At 39.4% G+C, this 6,094-nt stretch overlaps 1 non-coding gene across 1 annotated transcript; it reads left to right on the plus strand.

Moving 5' to 3' along the window:
* The first annotated feature begins 3,908 nt into the window (after positions 1 to 3,908).
* Positions 3,909 to 4,015, plus strand: LOC141709562 (small nucleolar RNA R71). The gene has a single exon (XR_012570131.1). It is a non-coding gene; the product is annotated as a small nucleolar RNA R71 (small nucleolar RNA).
* Positions 4,016 to 6,094: the final 2,079 nt, after the last annotated feature.

Here is a 6,094-nt window from a genome sequence, read left to right on the forward strand (position 1 = left end):
TCAATCTTCTTGCCTTCACTCATGTTGAAGAAAACGTCTTCCCATAAGGTTTATATAGGAGTCCAGGAGTCACTGCGCCAACAGAAGCCCAAATAGAATTGAAAACAAATAAAACCAGAATCTGAAATTTCGCACGCACGCGGTCGCATGCTCCCTCCACGCGGTCGCCTGCTGGCACGCAGTCTCGTGCTCCTAGCACGCGGTGGCGTGTTACCCTTCTGGAAAATTCTTCATTTTTCTCCTGTTTGTGCTTATTTCTTTGCTCATCACCCCTAGACTGATTCCAAGTACTTCCTTAAGCTTTATTTGAAGAAAACCACCTATCTAAGCAAGTTATACCCTAAAATGCAAAAACACTAGAAAACGCGTCAAATACACAAAATACTTGAGTCCAAGACACCAATTCAAGCTGTTATGAGACGCTCTAAGTGGCATAAAATGCCACTATCACACCCCCAAACTTGAATCGATGCTTGTCCTCAAGCATCACAGACTCAAACTCAGAATAAATCATGCATGAATGCAACTATATGAATGTGGTGATCCCCTCGCGATGACTAAACCAACCAACACATGACATATCAATAAATGTAGTTAGGCGACTAAAGATCAATCAAATCACGCAAGCTAACATACAACTAGAAACGTGGTGTGTGCGAATGCTTAACAGATATGCTTCAAAACTAGATCAATCATCATAACTTAATTATCCTCAAGGCAATCACACGCTTGTACGAAGAATATATTCTAGACACAAAATGACTTATAACACTACAAGATTATTGGAGTTTATTACGGATTCATGCTTTTATTCAACACATAAAAATAAATGCTTATTTGATCGTGCAATGAGTGAGGTCCACAAAAGATTTATGCAATGGTACCCATTTAGCGAGCGTTAGGTTAGCGGATCCCATACTATAAAAGCCTTAGGTCACTAGGCACAAAGTCCCCTAAGAACTTAATAACTCGAATACCAAAGTGCCCATTCGTGATCAATTATGCATTAAACCATATATATTTTTTTTCTTTCTCTTTTTCTTTCTCCTTTTTTTCTTTTTCACACATATATATTTTTTCAATTTCTGAGAAAGTGCGTTTCGCTCCATCTTGCTCAACCCTAGACTACTCGGTATATAATACGAGCAGGCTACTAGCCATTTGACGCCTAGCCACAACTAGCAATGAATTCTAATTTTTTATCTCCAATTTTTACCTTTTCATGTCTTTTATCATTAAGAGTCTAGCATGCATTCTAAGTATAAGCAATAGATTAACCTCAAAAATCATCAAACCATGACAATGATCTAGTCCTTAAGCATACTCTAAGACTTAGTGAAATTACAAGTCTTTCTAGCATGCATGTCAACCCAACAAGATTCAATATCACTTTAAGCTATCACTATACTCGCATCAATATCACATATTAATCGGTAAAGCAACACAAAAGGGATCATGGTATATGCATGAAAATACAACTACATGGACTCACATAATAACACAAACAAAAATTCAAACAAATATGTCATAAATGAACAATCATGCAAAAATATGAATGAACTACATCTAAACATGCAATATGAATCTATATAAATCTATATAGACACACACACTACTAATCCTTACATTATTACCCCCAAACTTAAAATTTTCAATGTCCTCATTGAAGCTAATAATTAGGATTTCAGGCATACGTAATTAATGGGAGAATCACCCTCGTCGGGTGGAGGATCAGGTGGCCAATCAATCTCGCCACCAGTGTCTCGAATAACAGTACCGAAAGCGTGTGTCAAATTTTCAGCAAAATATCGGTGGATGACATGCATGGCCTCCATACGCCTAGTCAATCTTCTATACTGTGCATCACCAACACCAGTCCTATCAACTACCTGTTGCACATGAGAAGAACCCTCTATAGGCACGGGAATATCCATCCAGCCACTCTCTACATCATCAAAAATAGATCCCAACCCCTTATCATGGGGTGCACCTAAGAATGAATAACTCAAGTGATCTGGCATTCGGTTGAGCTCAAGTGTGGGAGCTTTTTGAATAAATGGTTCAAAACGCTCCTGAGAAATTTTCAGCTCTGCTAACCCAAGAGAATCAAATGGCATATCCAACTTCCTCATCCATGGAGGTGCATTCAAATCCTGCAATTGTTATGCTCCTTCTTTATCTTCAATAACTGATTCCCCTATTAAGGATCTCTTTAAGGTATCTGACTTTGGCAATTGCTCAGGCTCTGAATTTACTACAGAGTCGACCCACTATACTTTAAAGCACTCCTCTTTAGCTTCGGGTAACTTTATTTCCTTGAACACATTAAAAGTGACCTTTTGATCGTAAACCTTCATCGAAAGCTCTCCTTTTTGCACATCGATCATAGTTCGGCCTGTAGCCAAGAATGGCCTTCCCAAGATAATGGGAATCTTCTTATCTTTCTCGAAATCAAGAATTACAAAGTCAGCAGGGAAGATGAGTTTATCCACCTTGACTAAGACATCCTCCACTATACCTCATGGATAAGCGATGGAACGGTCAGCTAGTTGTAATGACATGTATGTTGGTTTTGGATCAGGCAGACCAAGCTTCTTAAAGATAGATAAGGGCATCAGATTGATGCTAGCTTCTAAATCACATAAACACTTGTCGAACGACAAGTTTCCGATGGTGCAAGGAATAGTGAAGCTTCCAGGATCTTTAAGCTTCGGAGGCAACTTCTGTCACAGCACAGCACTCCATTCTTCCTTTAGAGCAACGGTCTCTAAGTCATCGAGCTTCACTTTTCGAGAGAGAATACCTTTCATAAACCTCGCATAGCTAGGCATCTGTTCAAGAGCTTCAGCGAAAGGTATATTGATACGAAGTTTCTTAAACACCTCCAAAAACTTCTCAAACTGCTTATCCAGCTTTTTCTTCTGCAGCCTCTCAGGAAAAGGAGGTGGAGAATAGATCTGTTTCTCCCCTGTATTACCCTCAAGAGGAGTGTGTTCCACAGTAGTCTTCCTTGGTTCCACCTCTACTTCCTTCTGCACTTCTTCTTCAGCCATAACTGCATTTTCTGAAACTTGAGATTTTTCAGGCTCTTCGCCTTGCTGAATTTGGGGGCTTGCAACCTTTCTAGACCTCAAGGTAATGGCGTTCACCTGTTCTTCAACTTCCCTCTTGCCTGGATTTGTTTTTGTATCACTAGGAAACGTTCCTGGTGGTTAATTCAATAAGATATTAGCAATTTACCCTATTTGGTTCTCCAGAGTCTTGATAGAAATAGCCTGGCTTTGGCATATAAGAGCCTAGTTTTTGCACATAAGCCGCAACTCCTCCAATTCAGATTTTTCATTCGAAGATAGACATACACCATGAGTTTGTTATTTTAGTGTAATTTTTTGCTGAAAACCAGGAAGGTTGAATAGCTTATTTCGAAACTGCTGGAACGGCTGTTGCATCGCATTCTGATTGTTGCTCCAGCTGAAATTAGGATGATTCCAGTTGTCAGGATGATAAGTTTCTGGAACTGGTTGCTCCGATCTCTGAAAGTTGCTCACAAACTGAGCTGAGTCACTAGATATAGCATATTACTCCGTCACATGCGGACCTGCAAACAGCTCACAAACACTAATTATCTGCTTAACACTATAGTTAGCCAGAGAATCGATCTTCATAGACAACGCCTTTAGTTGAGCAGTAATAGCCTTAGCTGTATCCACTTCAAGAACTCCTGCTACCTTGCCCTGTGGACATCTCTGGGTTGGATACTGATATTCATTAACAGCCATCAGTTCAATTAGATCATAAGCTTCCTCATAGCTCTTTGCCCATAATGCTCCGCCTAATGCTGCATCGAGCATGGGTCTGGACTGTGCTCCCAACCCATTGTAAAAAAATTGATGATCATCCAATCAGGCATTCCATGATGAGGACACTTCCTAAGCATCTCCTTGTAGTGCTCCCAAGCTTCACATAGCGATTCTCCCATTTGTTGTGCAAATTGAGTAATAGCATTCCTGAGTGCAGCTGTCTTCACCATATGGAAGAATTTAGTAAGAAACTTCCGAGCAAGATCCTCTCAAGTAGTAATCGAACCAGCTCGAAGAGAGTGTAACCAACTCTTAACCTTGTCCCTCAGAGAGAATGGGAACAGTCTCAGCATCACAGCATTTTCAGAAACACCGTTGAACTTGAAGGTGTCACAGATCTCAATGAAATCCCTAATGTGTATATTGGGATCTTCAGTCGGAGAACCCCCAAACTGGATTGAATTCTGTACCCATTGAATTATGCCAGACTTGATCTCAAAGGTATTGGCTGTGATAGGTGGTCGGACAATGCTAGATTGAATGTCATTCATCTTAGGTTGAGAAAAATCCATCAAGGCTTTCGTTCGTGCTGCTGGATCTCCCATTGTACTGAGTACCTGAAACACAAACACATAAACCGTGAGAGTAAAAGAGTCCGAGTTAGTGAACTTTAACGACCACTGATGACAAGCACATAAACTAAAAATTAACACCGAGTCCTCGGCAGCGGCACCAAAAACTTGTTAGGGTGAAAACACGCGCTAATATTCATGTAAGTATACGCGTTCGCAAGTAGTATAAGATATAAATCAGATTCGTTCCCACAGAGACTGGTTTATGTTAAGTTCAATTTATGCACCTATGCAACAATGTATGGCTATCGTTCAATTCTAAAACAAATAACAATTTGGGTTTTGATTAAACTAAGAAATTATACTAAATAACATTAACTAAGAGAATTGAGGTTGAATTACTATATATGACAAACATGGGATTCTAACTTCATTAAATACTTCATTCAATAGCCTTATTGTTCTTAACCTTAGCATGTGATGGTCATGACACTAATCAGATAACACGAAACTGATAAACGCCAACTTTCGTTATACAAATACCCTATTACCAAGCATCCACAAAAGAGATAAAAGTTGAATAGACACCAATTATGCTTAGTCCTTATATGTCTATAAGAATTGAAAACATAACGGTTCAATGCACAAGTTATGTATCGTGATTACATAGGGCAAGTAAGATGGTTAAAATTACCTACGAATTATACATAACAAATACATGAACCTATGCTAGCATGGCAAGTTCTAAATCTTTATATTCACTGTCGCTTCAATAGAGATTAACACGTTATCTTATATGTTAGCTACGCACATAAGAGGAATAAGCACAACCAATACTAGGATATCAATCAATCACCACACACTAAGGTATCGGAATAAATTAACTATAGAAATCCATAAGTAAATCCGTTAGAACCCCATGATAACGATTAGCCCATAATAAAACTCATCGTCACCATGGGTTCATATAAAAGCAGGTTAATAACACAACTATATAAGGCTGAAAAATACATAATAAATAGTGAAGTACGTCACAAGAGTATTAAGGTTCAAAGCATAGAGAAAACTAGCATCCACTGTTACAACGAATTAAAAGAATCACGAGATAAACTAATGCTCCCTCTTCTTCATTGTTGTGTGCTAAAATGGTCTTCTCAATCTTCTTGCCTTCGCTCCTGTTGAAGAAAACGTCTTCCCATAAGGTTTATATAAGAGTCCAGGAGTCACCGCGCCAACAGAAGCCCAAAAAGAATTGAAAACAAATAAAACCAGAATCTGAAATTCCGCACGCACGCGGTCGCATGCTCCTTCCATGCGGTCGCCTGCTGGCACGCAGTTTCGTGCTCCTAGCACGCGTTCGCTTATTACCCTTCTGGAAAATTCTTCATTTTTCTCCTGTTTGTGCTGATTTCTTTTCTCATCACCCCTAGACTGATTCCAAGTAATTCCTTAAGCTTTATTTGATGAAAACCACCTATCTAAGCAAGTTATACCCTGAAATGCAAAAATGCTAGAAAACGCGTCAAATACACAAAATACTTGAGTCCAAGACACCAATTCAAGCTGTTATGAGATGCTCTAAGTTGTATAAAATTCCACTTATCAGAGCTCAGTTGGGAGATGAGGCTGGTCCTTCGGGATCGCAGCAGCAGGAGGAAGTACAGGGCAGTGCTGGTTTGAGTACGATACAGTATATGCGTTTAGCTAGGAGGATGGATGCGA

This window comes from Apium graveolens, chromosome 2, assembly GCF_009905375.1.
Source record: "Apium graveolens cultivar Ventura chromosome 2, ASM990537v1, whole genome shotgun sequence".
Lineage (NCBI taxonomy): Eukaryota > Viridiplantae > Streptophyta > Magnoliopsida > Apiales > Apiaceae > Apium > Apium graveolens.